This window comes from Metopolophium dirhodum, chromosome 6, assembly GCF_019925205.1.
Source record: "Metopolophium dirhodum isolate CAU chromosome 6, ASM1992520v1, whole genome shotgun sequence".
Lineage (NCBI taxonomy): Eukaryota > Metazoa > Arthropoda > Insecta > Hemiptera > Aphididae > Metopolophium > Metopolophium dirhodum.
This window is the reverse complement of record NC_083565.1, coordinates 34025329-34042960: the sequence shown is the minus strand read 5'-3', so window position 1 is coordinate 34042960 and position 17632 is coordinate 34025329. Positions and strand designations below refer to the sequence as shown.

The window sequence follows — 17632 nt, the reverse complement described above, 5'->3', positions numbered from 1 at the left end:
TTCTCGAAAAAGTCGAGTATCGACCTTAAGGTTGGAATATTAACAAAAGTAAAATTTCCGTCATTTTTATTTTTGAATAATTCAAATTTTGAACACGTCATAATATACGTCCTTAATAATTGAGTTTAAAACTTTTACCAGCTAGTAAATAATCAAGGCACGCTTCTGCTTCGATCCTTGAAGGTTTCATAAAGATAAGACTTATATTGAATGATTCAGGATTTAGATATAATATGAATTTGAAATAAATAATATGCAATGAATTATATTTTTTGAATAACAAGTATTTCAACCAAATATCAAAAATCGTATGAGAAAAAAATCGTTCTTATGTTGGTTATTATTAAAGCTATAAAATATACTATGACAAACAGTGTTTTGTTTTTGTTTAGAGCAAATCGTAATAATCATCAAACGACAATAGTTTGTGAGAGTAAGTGAAATAATATTACTATAAAAAATAACGTGTTTATATAATTGTTTAGGTATTTTGGTTACAGAACAAACTACTCTCATGGAACCATTATTTAAATTTTTAATCCTAAGTTATAAAAATTGAACATATTATAAATTTTTAATTACGATATAATTTTAAAATTTAAAATCATCCACATGTATTTTTAATATTTTTAAAAAGATATTGTCAATCTTTTTGACCAAACGAGTTATTAAAGCCAGCGGTTATTAAAGATTATTATTAAATTATTACTATTATAGAATACCAGATAATTAACACATCAACATTAAAAATAGTTGATATCACACCAAAAACCCTTCGTTATAACTCCGTGTAAAAAAAAGCTAAGTTAAAAAATAAAAATTTAGTAATGATTAAATCTTTAAAAGACGTGATATAATATGGAAATTAAGTAAAATGCCATTTTGTAATATTACAAATACCTATGATGATAAATAAGATCAATTGTAATGTTAAATACTTAGTCAACATATTGTTGATTCATTATTAATTACTGTAAATACTGTAGTGGTTACTTGATTGTATTTATTTAAGTATATTTCTACGTCCTGCCAAATAGTTAAACATAATAATATGTTGACTAAGTATTTAACATTATAATTGATCTTAAATAAGATTAATATAACCGGCCTTCGAGTAACGTGGTGGTGCCTAGCGGTATTCATGTTAGCTAAATTTTTGCCGTAAAAAATTGTGCCACTTTTTTCGCGGAGTGTTATTATCTTCTCTTCTCTACATCATGATTTACACCTTATCGATCCACCTTTGACTGCCACGGTTAAGGTTCTACATATAACGGGTATGCTATGCCACCATTTTGCGACTCATTTATCAATGATAAAATGATAAAATGAAGGGGGAGAAATTAATTTTCACATAACATTATTAGTCGCAAAATGGCGGCGTAGCATACCTGTATCTATAGTGCCCTACCACGGTCGGTCCGTTATCGTCTGATAATTTATATTATCATTGTTGTCGGTTCTCCTCCGTGCTATCTTTTATCAAAAACAAATATAAAAAATCATTGATTATTTTTATAATACGCTAAAAGTAAATAATGTAGCAATAGACATATTAGCAATCACTGCTATTATTTTAACTAGACATCAGTGTGCTATTATAGCTGCTATTGCTAGGTATTTCTTACCATCACTAGTTTCTCGTTTCTCGTTCGAGTTGTGCGGGTGAAGGGGAAACGGTTTCGTTGTGTCCGCGGCTATTGCGTTCGTTTTCGGGATTCAACACACAATGTCGTCCTGCAGATAATAGTGTCCAACTCTGTATCCAATTTTGTGTCTTCTTGAGCGTTTGTTCTTTTTCTGAAATATACCCAGGTACATTTTTCCGCGAAAGAAATATTAAATACCGTGCGCCCGCCGTCCGTGTAATAGTAAAGTTCGCGCGCCGTTTACTCGTCGTCGGTCGTGATAAGAGGTTTTCTTTCCTCTCTGACACCCGTTTCGGTACTTAATAATTTAATTTCATGACGACCAAACGGATCGGTTGTCCTACACCTACTCCTACTCCTACACCTACTACCATTTGACTATGGAGGCGAATCGTCCCATCGCAGGTATACCGTATTGTCCGACTCGTCGGACGGCGCGATGCTAGTTGTGAAGCACAACCATGTCGCGGTGTGCTTGCTGCTGGTCCGGTCGGCGTTCGGATACTTGCTGGTCGTACCCGACATGGACTCAACGGGGTTGGTTCTGTTCGACGGCGGCATACGGTTCTACGACCGGCCGGCCAGACGGTATGCGTTGAACCCGGAAAAGAGGTATGACTTTGTCGCCATACTGCTGTGCGTCGACCACTACACTGGATCGGTTATACTCAAACGGCCGTTGGAATGCGATGGTTTCAAGTATTCAGACGTGTTTACATTCTATGTGGATTCTACTTCGAACCACACACTGAAATATATGTCCGTACCGTTGAGAATGGTTATCAAGGGATGCGAAAAAAACAGTAAGTCCTATTGTGTTCTAGATACTTGCATAACTATTTAGTATGTTGCATCTCATGAATATAGTAGTTTCTATTTGAGGGGCCAAGCAATGTGAAAACAGTACGGCTCCCATGTAGCCCTTACAGTTATATGTGGTGATCATTTTGTTGGAAATAAACTATTAAGACATCCCAATAGTCCAGCATATGTTCCTACTATATTTCCAACAACATATAAAAATAAAAAAAATAATGAACTTCAACAATTCTCAAGACACAAGCGTTTTTGCCACCGAAGTAGTAACGTAGGGCAATCTACTGTTATTGTTATTGAAGCTAATTCAAATCGCATTGATAGTGGATTTAAATAATTCAATATTAACAAGTCATTAACTAATTGTGATATAGGAACACAAGTCTTTTTCGATGTTAGAGACGTAAAACATTTTTCATTTGAATGTTGCTTTTTGAATAACAACTGCATTAGTACCTACTTCTATAACAACTCCAACCAATTTTATAATTAAACAACAACAATTAACTTCTTCTTTTTTTAATGAAAATACAACTTGGTGTTAGTTTTTCAGCTATTGGGGTTATGTTTAAGATTCATCTTACCACTGTCAGCAGGATCTTTTTTGATATACTTTCTATTTTATCCAAAAAAACTAAACAGTTTATTTTTTGGCCTAGTAAAGATACTATTTCAGCAACTCTTCCTTATGCTTTTAAAAAAATTATCCAAACTGTCGTTGTATTATAGACTGTACGGAAATTAAAGTCGAGCAGACTACTATAGAGCAAAGAGTATGTATGTACTCAAGATATAAGAGTTCATATACCATTAAATGTCTTGTTGCTATAACACCTAATGGTGCCATAAGTTTCCTTTCAAAATGCTATGGAGGTCAAGTGATACATTTATTACTAACGATAGTGAATTCCTTTCTAAGCTAGAGGTTGGTGATCATGTTTTAGCTGACAAAGGCTTCCCTGATATTAAAACAAATTGTGAAGAAGGCAATTCTATATTAATTATGCCCCCAATCTTACACAATGGTCTATTCAGCGAAGAAAAAGTTATTGAAACTTATTCTGTAGCAAGTGTACGTATACACATCGAAAGATTTTTTGCTGGATTAAAAACTTATCACATCTTAAATAAAATTCAAATAGAGTTACTTCCTCACACAGATAACATAATGCATATATGTTGTACTTTAACTAATTTACAATTACCAATATAAAGAGAATATTGGATTCAAAGAGTGTATTAAAGTAAATAAGAAAACATTTTTTTTTTTTAGTAATATTTTTATTTTTATTATATTTATTAGTAAAATAATTGTTGTATTGTAAAATTTAGGATGTTCGAATTGGTCACAGTGGAGGAATTATTGTAAATACCTGAACTTATGATATGCGTTAGTGAAAATTGTGAACAAGATAACCCCTGCAATGGAAATAAATGCTTCCTATGGTCCAAAGCATAGCAAGTGTATACCTTTGTGGCAAAACTATACATGCAAATGTCATACAGGTATTTATTGTGAAAATAGTTGATACTTAATAGTTAATACCTAACGATACAAAATTGGCTATATAAACATATCACTTCATTTCATTTCATATTTATTTTTAGGATTTGTGGGAATAGCTTATGAAAGTGTGTGTCATACTAACCCTTGCGAAAACAATGCTCTGTGCATTGAAGATCGGAAGAGCCTTTGTGTTTATCGTTTTTAATGTAATTAGACTTCGTTTACTGGTATGTGATCATTACATAAGTGTTTTCACTATTTTTAGAAATTTATTTATGACATTCTTAGGTGATTACTGTGAGCATGAACTCAAAGAGTCATGTCCTGTTAGCTGGTGGGATTATCATCATGGAGTTTGTGGTCTATATAACTGTATGGTGGAAAATGGTTATAACCCCCACTCTAATAAAACCACTGCACAATGTTATTGCAAAGTAAAGCGTATTTTCTTTTAATTTATACTTTTGTATTTAGTGTGATGTCTAATTAGATATGTTTTTTTAATTATATATTATGACATATTCTTTTAGGACAATCATTACATTCCTCATGGTTCTGATAAATGTCTTGAGTGTGGTTGCTACAATGTTGGTTTTTTTGATCGTTCTTGTGATCAAACTACTGGACAATATAAGTGTCGTTCTGGTGTTATAGGTTTCAGGTGTGACCAATTTCCAAATTCCTGTGAGGAAGTCACATTAAATGGATGTGAAGGTAATTAATATAAATTTAAAATTTGATTCTTAATACATAATATAATAATAAACTAAAACATTCTTATAATCTATTTTTTCTAGTTATCTATTAGTTTTCTATGACTGCTGTCCAAAGAGTATAGCAGGTAATATTTGGTGGCCTAGAGCGAAATGGGGTGAACATGTAACTGAAGAGTGCCCAATCAGTTCTCAAGGCAAAGACACACGCTTATGTCAAAATACTTTAGTTGGATGGCAATACCCTGACATATTCAATTGCACTTCCAACTCATTTGTTGATATTTAGAGACTCGTGAGTATTAAGTCAATGGAAATGTTTTAGATTCAATTTTATAAACTTGAGATTTTGTCAATGTGTTCACGATGTATTTAAAACTATGAAATAATAACCTAGATGCACACATCGTGATACGCATCCTCTTCACCCGCCGACCATCACTCTTGCAAAAAATGGCGCTGGTCTTTCGCCGTTTTTAAATTTCTCATTACTATAATATTATCTAAACCAATAAAAAGTGGCAAAAGACCGTCGCCATCTTTGCGCAACATAATACGAAAATTGATTCATTGCCATCATACCTAGTTTATTATATCATGTTTAAAAACAAATGTCTTTATTTACTTCTAGTTGAATGGATTAGAAACCATATCTATTAAGGTAACTACATTTGTTGCTGTAAATGGTAGCTGATAAGTGTATCTACCTTTATCAAAAAAAAAAATGTCTACAAGAAAGTCAAATTAAATATTTTTGAGCGTTTGAAATTCATATTTTTACAACATTTGATATTCACTCGATTTCTCGTGTAACGATTTTCTTATTTTGTTATAATTAAAAAACGTATGACTGTAGATACTTGAAAATTTCACTGAATGTCTGTATTAACATTTTCTATACATGATAAAATTTTGAAAATAATTTGACTCTTTTTGAGCTGTTTTTCAATTTTTTAGTTTTTTTTTTCTAAATATCAATTAAATTTTATTTGTTGGATAAAAAAGTGTGAAAATTTAATATAAGGCTCCTGATATATCGTTCTAATAGCAGTTGAAAAATATTAAAAAACATAGACACATTTCTTTTTTATAATCATTTAAAGTTCTAATTTTGACAACATTTATCAAATTTAAAATTAAATAATTATTTTGTAGTTAAAATGTATAAAATGCTCAACATTTAAAGCTAAGGATTAAATTTAAAAACAAGGTTCTATGTAAATAGGTAAATATATAAATTATTTTATTCACAGTAATATCATCAAATATACTTAGTAATATCATAGGCTGACTGACCGTTTTCTCTCAGAATCGTTTTTCTTATACAATGATATTATATCATTGAATTCAAATTTAACACCATCCATTAAAGTGACCCACTTGTAACTTACTGTACAGCAGAGCGACATCCAATTACCCCCCTTTTTTAAATTGTAAATCATTTTATAATAGTAGATAATAGATTGGCACACTAAATTAATACAAATCGTAGAGGTACATAACATATTTACCTAGTACTAGTAATAACAGTTTAATTATTATTAGTTAGAATTTTTTGTTTTATATTAATATTTATTTATTTTTTACAGCTATTGGTTTATATGTAGTTTCAGCTGAGAGTCTATTTGGGTTTGAACTGGAACATGAACGACCAGATTTGTCGATTTCTGCATTGACAGAAGAGAAAGTAAATTTACCCAACTCATCTATACTTCAACCAGCTATACAAGTATGTACTAACAACTATTTTATATTATTTATTTTTAATAATTTTTAATTTCAATTTTTGTTTTTATTTAGGTTTTGAGTCTAAAACCTGGTTCAGATATATTAGGTTCAATAAATATGGGTAGCCATGTTGTTGTTTTACCTAAATGTATCAACTATTTTTTGGATTTTTCAAAGTTTGATAAACATACCCAAATAACGGTGCCGATCGATTTACTGGGTATTGAGCTATTAAAACATGGAATGACCACTACGAAAGGACAACTATCTAAAAATGCAGCTATTGTTGGTTATGTACAGTATCATACTATTGAGTGTTGTTACCATTACGTTACGATGACACTGTTTTAAGGAGGTATTCTGTAGATCTCCAAGTGGGTTCTCCAGTTATATCATTTATTCCTACTCTGAATCACAATAATCCTAAAAGTTAGTTTTAATATTATATATATATATATATAAAAAAAATGTAATAATGTCATGGTTAAAATTTAAATTCAACTAGGAAAACAACAGCACTTAAATGGTAAAGAGATTTCAGTGTTATCTGACATGGTGCCTTTGGATTCACCGATTCGTATCAAGGTTTGGATTAACAAAAACCCAGTTACATGGAGATCCAATCCAATGTGTATGGTGGTCAACATCTAGAGTGTAAGATTTCCTAATACATTTATATGTAAATGATATTTAAAAACTACTAATGTTTCTCAGCTCTCATAAAATAGTTTTAATAATTGACGATAAAATATAAATAGTCTATAAGCTAACTACTGTAAATCACTATGCACAACAAATTAAAACGTACTGCGTTATAATTATGTATTTTATGATATAAATTATATCTTAATTGATGCTTATTAGATAACAAATATCAATAAAGTGTTAAATAATGTATACATTGTATGGATGAAGGATATACTAGGAACATAAACTAAAGGGTTTAAATTGCATTTATACCTGTAATTTTTTCAATTATTCTACTCATGGTCAATGAATTGAGTGATAAACTCAACAAAATAAATGTAATTTATTATTTTTTAAAAAGTACATTACTCATTCAACTATTAAAGTTGAGTATTCTTTTGGCGTTAAGTTTTTGTCAATGGGAAAAAATAACTAACACACTTGAAACATAACATTTATGAGATTATATGTATATCATTATTTTTAACATAGACAAAGGCTTACATACACACTGTGCGCTGCTGTTTGTAGTCAAGGTTGGCTTGTATAAACAGGTCTGTGTTATTCTAATGCATAGCTTTGATGTGGAATACACCACTGTGCACTATGGCAAAAATATACCAGAAAAAATTAACCAGATTCTGGTATTGGTGCTATATCACCTCCGACTATAAGATCATCTTTGTCGTATCATAACACCGGAATTACAACTACAGATGGAGTAAGAAGACAAATTGGTATACCTATGTCCAGTACTACTTCACGGTCAACTACAAAGACAATTAGTAGTCCCTATAGTTATTTTAACAGTGTTTTCCCGATGTTATCCAGTTTCTGTAATCCATCTTAGTAATCATCTAGTTTTAAACCATGAAGAATAACTTAATGATTTTTTTCTTTCAGAATCAATATTCAATTAAGGAACACATTGACAACAATAAGTAATTATGACCATTCAACATCAGACTTGCCATCAAGTTTTCACCGAACGCAACATAAATCAGATTCAGATTTTGAAGGTTCAGGTGAAGAAAGAAGTTTAGACTTAGCTTCTTCCCATAGTAGTGATGAGGATGATTCTTCTCGCCACAGAGGTCGTAGAAGTAATACTTCTTCGAATTGACCACCTCCATTTTTACCAAATATAAATGAAGATCCTGGATTGCCTCCTTCGCTCTATGTAATTACAATTTCACAATTGTTTCCAAATTTAAAACCTCTGTATGCTCCACGATGTACTAGTCAACAATATCCAACAGGTAAAAAATACAAAATATTATAATTTAACTGATATTTTTAATTTTAATTAAATTATAAAAAATAATTTATGAAAATAATGGCCATAAAAAATATACCTACTTTATAGTATAAAGTTATAGCAATAAATAGTTTAAAGATTTTTTTATTATTTATTGTTATAATTTGTCATCATTAGTTGTCTTGGTGTAGCTAATAGCTGAATATGTATATTATTTCAAATGTAGTTGGTTTAATTAATATATTATGTAATTATATATATTAAATTATTCATTAAATAACATAAAATTACTATTTTAAATGATATAAATTTCATGTATTTAAATTTAGGTACTTGTTATGAATAAATTTTATAGTATATTTATGTTTAGTTCAAGAAGAAGACCATGCAGTTGGAAAACATCGTTGGACAGGATTAACAATATATGATCAGGACAATTCAGTGACAAAGAATCAAATGTCTCTTGAACCACCATCGTTATACAGTGAATACTTTGGTTAGCATCACAAGAGCTCAACATTCAATTCTCTGAACAAAACAGAATCGTTTTTCTTATACAATGATTTATATCAATCAATTCAAATTTAACACCATTCATTTCAGTGACCTACTTGTAACATAATGTACAGCAGAGCAACACCCACTTGCCACCTTTTTTTTTTTATCTAATTTTTTGAAATTATTTAAATCCATAACCCTGGTTAAAACAAAATCTATATACTTTTCGTACTATACATCAAATATTAATTAATTGTACAATCATTCTAAATTAGTTTTTTATTTTTTTTGAAATTTAGGAAGAATTTGAGTGAAACTCCGGTGTAATGTGAATTAATATACAGTAGAAATTCAACTAATTGTGGTCTTTCTTTTCTCCCTATCAAACTGTAACATTTAATCCTGTTCAATAATAAGTGTACATTTTCAGAAATTTAGCATATTCATTTTTATTCCTTCCTTTTTTACTCCACACACTAAATAAGTATGAACATTTTATGGTCTCAATTATTATATTTTTTTTTTGTATTTAAGGTTATATTTCAATTTTATAAATAAGTCATATTATGTATACAGTAAAATACCTAGTTCCTACCATTTTTTTTTTTATAAAAGTTAAGGCTAGGGTTTGCGATTGTTGTTGTATTCTCAATTAGTAATTATATGCAAGTCAATCAATTATGTTTATGAATAGAATATTATGTAACTATATGACATAATATTATGCATTTTATAATAATCTTCTCGCAAGCTTTAGTCGGCGTAGCCCAGTAACCAATCAGTCACCCTCCCACTACCATGGACCTTGTACAGACAAACAATTATATATCAGTGGTCATCAAATGGCGGCCGTGGGCCATATCCGGCCTGCGGACAAATTTTATCCAGCCCGCAGATAATGAAACAAATTTACAAACCGACAATAATAAGCACATAATAATATGTATTTGTTTGATTGGCCACCCAATAGTTGTAGTTGTTTTTAAAGTTTTCAATATTAAACATTATTATGAGACTTCATATAAAATATTAAGTGCACAAATCATACACAAAGCATACAATTTCATGTAGTTAGTTGAGAGCAACACTCGCCATTTTTCTCAATAATTTTAACCCAATTTTCTATTTACATTATAATTATTATAAATTTGTAGGTATTTGTATTTTATTGTAATTAATTTAATCGGGTAATTATTATTTTATTTCCACTGGGCCACTATCACTATGTTACTGTTGCATTATAATAAGTAATATGTTAAGAATATTTGCTTTGCATTTTGATGGCCCCTGAAAATTTTCAATCTCACATATAATGAACACATATCTTTATGAACATTCCAATTGACGTAACGTTGAATGTGATTATTTTATTTTATTAATTTAGACATATAGTTATATTTATATATATTTCCCTTTTAGTGCCATACTGCCCGAGTTGGTATAATCATTTTTGATACGTAGGCCTAAGTTTTATTTTTAATTTCCACAAAAGTACATTCACAAAATGTTGATAATCAAATTTTTTTAACTAACAATCATCATATTTTTTATAAATTTTATAAAGATCATTGCGTTTGATCATTTAACATCATGCTCAATATTAACCTAGTTATGACCGTTATTGATGATATTTGTACAAATTGAGTATAATAATTGTGATTCATCCATTTTTTAAATTTAACATTCCAAAAGAGTTATTTTAGTTTTATTTAGACGTTTTGTGTATTAATATTTATATGTATGTAAATAAAATATATTATATAGATTTTTTTTTTCATTCACGCGTGTATAAATTTAAAATTTTATTTTTTCCATGGTAATTACTGCATTAAAAGTTCATTCTCGCTATAGAAATCATTTATGATTTTAAATAAATTGTTTATTTTACAGAATATGTTTAAGCAGTATACCTACTTGAAGTTATTTATTACTTACAACAGAATTTCCAGTTATGTTCACACGAGCATCTGATTGACTCAAATACGTAGTTGTTGTGGAAGAAATATTAGTTGTTTTCATTACAGTATTCTGAAAAATTTGAGTTATTATAATTTGGAGTACTGATAAATGATGATGATAAATCATAAGATCTGAAAAACTGAACTTTTAATGTCCTTTTTAGTAAATAACTTAACAGTTATAATCACAAAAGTTGCAGTAAAATATTTTAGCCTATTGGAGAGAATTAGGTTTTTTAATTATTTCATTTGAGATCCCAAATACCCTAAAATATTTATTATTTAACATCAAAATGTCACTTTTGTTAATATCACAAACTTATTTTTAACACGGTATTCTATAAAATGTTTAATATTTAAGTAGGTATTAGGTTTTGGTATGTAATAACATGCCAAGTGTGTTATAAAGTTGGTTGTCAATAATTTGTATGAATCACAATATGCATAATGACTAAAAAAGTCAAAAAATGATAGTATGTATGAATATTAAATACCTTATAAACAGATTTCCTTTTGGTGTCGAGGCTAGCATGTGGATTTGGCACATTAAAGAGTTTTGGAATGGCATTGGGTTTAAGTTTGACAATCCCATCTTGGCGATGTAACTCAAACTGACTTTTTTTCGAAGTGGACCTAAATTAAAAAAGATAGGAAGGTAACTATAATTATTTTAATAAATTGTTATTGGGTAGATACCTATCTAAATACAATTAACAATACTATACTATAAACTAATTATATCAGGAATAAATTACAAAATATAATTAACTACTAACTAATTCATAATATTAACTACTTTGATTATATTACATATTTTTAACATTTATGAAAATGTATTGGTAGGTACATTATTATAAACACACAATATTTATATTTTAGACATAATTACTTCACGTGGCTCAGAATGAATTGTTGGTATCCACTTATCTCGCCAACAATTCTGAACCCATATGTCCTGTCTGCTTTTTTCTCTTGGAAAACGGAAAAATTTAATTATGTTTTACCGGGAATTACTACAGTTTGGAGCAGTACATCCTCACATAATAAATATATTTGGAGCTCAAATGTAGAAGAACAGATAAAATAAAATGAAAGCGAATGATATATTTATATCTAAGCCGTACATAAAATACAATAAACCACACGTACATACCACATGGCACATAGAAAAAGCACAGAACAATGACCAAAGTAAAATAATTTGCAATGAATAATATTATAATAATTTGTGAAAATAAAATAATTGTCTGCGTTTATTTTATCATTGTTTATATTTATAAATGAGTCGCAAAATTGCGGCATACCATAGGTACCCATTATATACATATACGCTGCACCAAGCACGTTTGACGTCGCCTAGGACTGTAGAGATGGGAATTTTACCGTACATATTTTTCGCTAAATTTACGTTACATTTTTTAATACTGTATTTTTATTTAGTAAATCTAATACGAACCAACTCAATAACTTTTTTTATGACTCACATAACCATTTAACCAATACACCACTCGACCACTCTTTACTACAAGTATTATATTTATATATGTTATTTATTTATTTATTTATTTATTTATTATAATAGTAAACGGGATAGGCCCATGATATATATATAACACTAGCAGACCCGGCGAACTCCGTTTCGCCACCAGATTCGTTTTATGTAACATTTCGTTTGGTGATTTAAAGATAAAGAAAAAAAATTTTTTTTGTTATATATTTGAAAAGGAAAATATTTATTTCATTTCACAACAGTAATAAATTCATTTCAATTACCTACTAAAATGAAGTGTTATTTAATTGTTTCATTGTAGTGCTCTTTGGTAAACCACATTTTTTGTTTTTTGGTCTGACGTTAACACAAACAAAGCGGATGGTTTCCCAACTCGTGAACACGCAACGTATAACTGTCCATGTGAAAAACAATGATTTTCCAAATTTATCCCGCAAACACTAAGCGATTGGCCTTGCGACTTATTAATTGTCATTGCGAACGCAAGGCGAACTGGGAATTGCAATCGTTTGAAGTCAAACGGAAGATCAGTCGGAATCATTGGTATTCGAGGAATACATACATTTTCACCTGCGTACTTTCCGTTAATAATGGTTGCCTCAATTAAATTCGGCATAAGTCTCTTTACCGAAAGTCGAGTACCGTTGCAAAGTCGCGGTGGATTCAAATTACGCAGTATCAAAATAACTGTACCAACTTTCAGTTGCAAGTTATGTGGTGGAAATCCTGGTATCTCCAGAGAGTTCAAAAACTCCGTTGGATAATTTACTACATCATCGGGATTTGTTATTGAATCAACGGATTTGTATGTCACCAAATCGCCAGCAATTTTTGATTGAATGGTGAAATTCAGTGCGTGGACATCATTATTCTTTGCTGCAAGAATTGCTCGTTGACTTAACCAAGCATAATTCTTATAATTCTCACTAATGTTTGGGAAAACATTTTCAATAAGAACTAATTGAGTGTCTACAAATCGGCAAAAGTCGTTGGTAAGAGTAATTAATCCAGATGTCGCATCAACTGGGACTTTTCCATTTCCAAGATCTAACAATTGTTTGGAAAATTGTGCAGCTCTTTGGCCATTTTCCAAATGCACTGCTAAATGTACAACTGTGGGATATCTTTCATGAATTTGAAATGACAATAATCGCCACAGTGCTTCATTAGTACTGACGTATCTGCCCATTTGGAAGTTGCTGATTTCGTCATTCACATTTTCCGACGCAATACCAAACACAGCCATGTCGCTGCCTTTTGTGACGTACTTGCACAAATATTTGATTGATTTGGCCGAATGACAACTCTCAACGTTTGCATGTGTTTCGAAAATTCGGGATAGCAGCGGGCAATATGGTACAATGAATTCATTTCCGATCTCAATCTCTTGATTTTGAACTTTAACTTTGATAGTTCGACCGTTATCTTCTTTTGAACGCCGACGATAAACTGGATATCCATCGTTCCCTGTGACTGTTTCAGCAACTAACGGTCGCGGATATCGTTTTGTGCACTTTCCATCAGCCATGCAAGGCGATAATGGATTTAATGCACCGCACGGTCCATGCACCATCTGTGTCGTCACAATGTCGTGTAGACGGGGATCAGTGACTGGATCAGGAATTTCAGCTGATATGATGTCATCCACTTCATTTGAATGTAATTTGTTCAGCAACCAAATTAGGATATGAGCATGCGGTAGTCCACGCTTCTGCCATTCCACCGAGTACATATAACAACGTGTGTCACCAAAAACTCGATACTTAGTAAGCACATCCATCATAACCTTGAGTTTTTGCTGAAATACTCTGGCGATTATGTCATGGCGATCTTGCGGTTTTTGACCCGGTTCCAACTCGCGTTCAATTTCCGTCCACTTCGTATTGCATGTGACCGTAATAAATAAATCCGGAGTTCCATAATTTCGCACGTACGTCATAGCGTCTTGAGCGTATTCGTGCATGTGGCGTGGGCTTCCGATATAAGTTGATGGGAGAACCGTCAGTCGTCCAATATTCTGAACATCACCATCTGAATGAATAGCATCACGCAAGTGTATATAGTCCTCAGATCGTATCTAGCGAAACCACAGCCAAGGAGGTGGGGCATGTGTGTTTCGCTGGGCGCCGCGGGGTTGACGGACCGCGGCGCTTGCCGAAGGCCGGGGCGTCCACGTCGCCGGCGGATGGATACTGACTTATAAAGTTTGCTAACACCGAGCCAATCGTCCCATTTACGGTTGATTACGTGAATCAACCGGTGACACGAGATCCAATCGCGGCGTCTCCGACGAGAGACTCGCTGGAGAGCGTGAGATGAGAATCACAGAAGGCCAACGCTAGCTCCTATATGCTTAAGGCGTTGCGTCGGGTGATTACTTCTCCGAACATCCCTCATGAGTACCTTGACCGATAGATGGTTCGCATCAGCTATGAGCAAAGATGCGTTCCTGGCGGAAGAGATCAAACCGAGCGGATAGGAAAACGCACCGGCGACTCGCAGGAGTGCGGGAGATGAGAACCACAGAAGGCCGACACTAGCTCCTATATGCTTAAGGCGTCGCGTCGGGTGGTTACTTCTCCGAACATCCCTTATGAGTACCTTGACCGATAGATGGTTCGCATTAGCTATGAGCAAAGATGCGTTCCTGGCGGAAGAGATCAAACCGAGCGGATGGGAAAGCGCACTGGCGTCTCGCAGGAGAGCGGGAGATGAGAATCACAGAAGGCCGACGCTAGCTCCTATATGCTTAAGGCGTCGCGTCGGGTGATTACTTCTCCGAACATCCCTCATGAGTACCTTGACCGATAGATGGTTCGCATTAGCTATGAGCAAAGATGCGTCCCTGGCGGAAGAGATCAAACCGAGAAGATGGGAAAGCGCACCGGCGACTCGGTCGGCGGATTGGCGGTGATTTGGATTCAGTCAATCGCTTACAAATGACCCAGTCCGGGAGGGAGGACTCCGGAGGTGTGCGCCGGAACCAACCTCGACGACTGGGTGCCACCAGTGGCAAAACCTTGAACGCAACAGCCGTAGGGCCGGCAAACTCAGTTTGTCGTCAAAATAAGCACAATTTGTTACCGTAAGACTGAAATCACCGAAGAGTGGGCGGAGACAGGATCCACATACCTGACCTACGGGCAGGTAACATCTTAGTAACGTTAGGCGGAAGCGAGGAGGCGGGGGCTAAGGTCCACCGCTCCCGTAAGAACTGCTAAAGAAACTGCGGTGACGACGGCGACGGGGGGTTCAGATCCCCCGCCTCTGAGCGGAAACCGACCGCTACAGACAACACGAGGACACCAGAACTCTGAAGGCGGCAGAGCGAGGATGGATCCGGGGGGCCGCCGGCTACACCGGGCCGGTGATCCCGCGCCTGCAATGGTGAAGCGCCCGCTGGTTCAGGGGGGGAGCCGGCGGACCCCCGGAGTGGTCTGACCTAGGTTGCTGAAAGAGCATCGAGGTAACCCCGTGAAGACTTACAGGCGCCCGCCCGCCTGGCAAGGACGGCCCAACCGGGCCACGACGAGTCAGGCGGATGGAACGACCTGTACAAGTACACGCCTGCTACCGACCGCGCCAAGACGAGTCACGTTGAGAAACTGGCTGACTAATCTGGTCCGGGAAAGGGGCAGGCGGGGTACGGTCTTAACGAAGCTAGCCCTAGAGCTTCGGGTTAACTGAACTGTAATCACAAGGGCCCGGGGCAGGTCATCCTTGGTGCTAGCGAAATGACCAAGGACCTCCGGGTTCCTGGGCCACCTGTACCTTCCAAGGTGGCAGCCTGGTGGTTTAGAATGCGCTAAGCCATAAAAGGGTCCGAAATGGGTAGGAAGGCGGGGGGGCGCTCAAACAAGGCTACACCCTCGAGCGCCCTCACGAAAAGCTCACTCATGACTGTGTGGAATCATGAGGAGCAAAAAGAGCCGCGGAATTGAGGCCGCGGCTGACGATGTCCTGCTCGGGTACAGGACTGGGCGGTTGACGAACGGCCTGAAGGCGTCTTCGCACCCCCGGGCCACCGGAGGGCCCCGTCCCGATCTCAACGCCAGTGGAGGGCGCATCTCCAAACCGAGCTTCCCGGGGGAATAGGAAGCACCTTGAGGTGGTCTCAGAGACTTACCGGTGGCAACGGGATAGGGTCATCAATGAAGGAAAAGAGGACTGGCTAGGCAGCTTCCAGCAGACCAGCCATTCCAACAGTAACCCCAGAGATGGGCAGCTTGCCAAATGCAGGTCCCCAAGGATCGCAGAGCATCTGCTTACGCATACGACTGCCCGACCGTCGGCTACGAAAAAGATCCGCGCTCAAGGTGCAAGCGATCGGAGCGGACCGAAACGCTGAGCGCGGACTCACGGGAGAAACCAAAAACCGTGTTCCGGGCGTATCAACGCACTGACGATAGGGAGACCTGTTAGGCACGTCAAAAGACCCCGACGTGGGTCCTCGTATAACGATGACCGAGTTGATGAAGGGCACCTTCCTTTTCCGCACGGGAACCATCTACCCAAGTGGGAAAACTATACCACCTGCGACAAACCAGTGAGCTTGGGCGAGAGGCGCCAGAGCATGACGAGGGAAGCAGACGCGGACCTCCGTCGACGCGCTGGCGCTTCTAGCACGAACCCGACTGAGAGCACACGGGCCCGACCAACTCGTGTGCGGACACGTGCAAGGTGGAAGTCCGGCCGGGGGACACCCTCCGTCAAGCACTCAAAACCCGAACACTCGGTACGGACACGGCACCCGGCAAAGAAAACCGTACCACTCATAAAAGGTCGCGTCGCGACAGTGTAAACAGCTGCCCCGACGCCGATGCTAGTGGGAAAAGAGTCGTTGTGAGTACTCTGGATAACGGATCCTTCAAGCTCATCTCGCGGGCGACGAGGATAGCCCCACTGGAAACCCGACTTAGCTAACGCCCGAACGGTAACAGTGCCCGTCGAGCTGTGTGGCGTGCGTCCGACTGACGTGCGCGGGTACCTCGAGTGCTCGCGCCCGCCGGCCGCGCGTTCGCGACATATGTGGATGGCCTCGCGGGGGCTGCTGGGAGTAGCGCCTTAGTAGAAGGGGGGTTATTTGCCTGGAGTCGAATCCAGCGCTCGCCGACGCGGTTATACGAAACCCACCGATCTATCTCGTACGAGAGTAGCCGGCGGGGGACCGTCAGCCTGGCGCCAGGGCGCCCTGACGTAACCCGTCGGAGGGATGTTTCCGCGTCACCCAAAGGCGTGAAGGAGTCGCCCTCGAGACATATGGCTAATGGTGTAAAAACCCCCGAGGTGTCGGCCTTATAACTCCCCG

General features: G+C 36.0%; 1 long non-coding RNA gene and 1 pseudogene across 1 annotated transcript; both read left to right on the top strand.

Annotated features, from left to right (window-relative positions):
- Positions 1–1517: 1517 nt before the first annotated feature.
- On the top strand, positions 1518–10561 carry LOC132946817 (uncharacterized). The gene is made up of 11 exons (XR_009664779.1): positions 1518–2452; positions 3798–3971; positions 4074–4199; positions 4261–4406; positions 4503–4686; positions 4770–4980; positions 6275–6414; positions 6486–6842; positions 6919–7067; positions 8004–8359; positions 8729–10561. It is a non-coding gene; the product is annotated as an uncharacterized LOC132946817 (long non-coding RNA).
- LOC132946587 (uncharacterized) lies at positions 2979–3708 on the top strand (annotated as a pseudogene).
- Positions 10562–17632: the final 7071 nt, after the last annotated feature.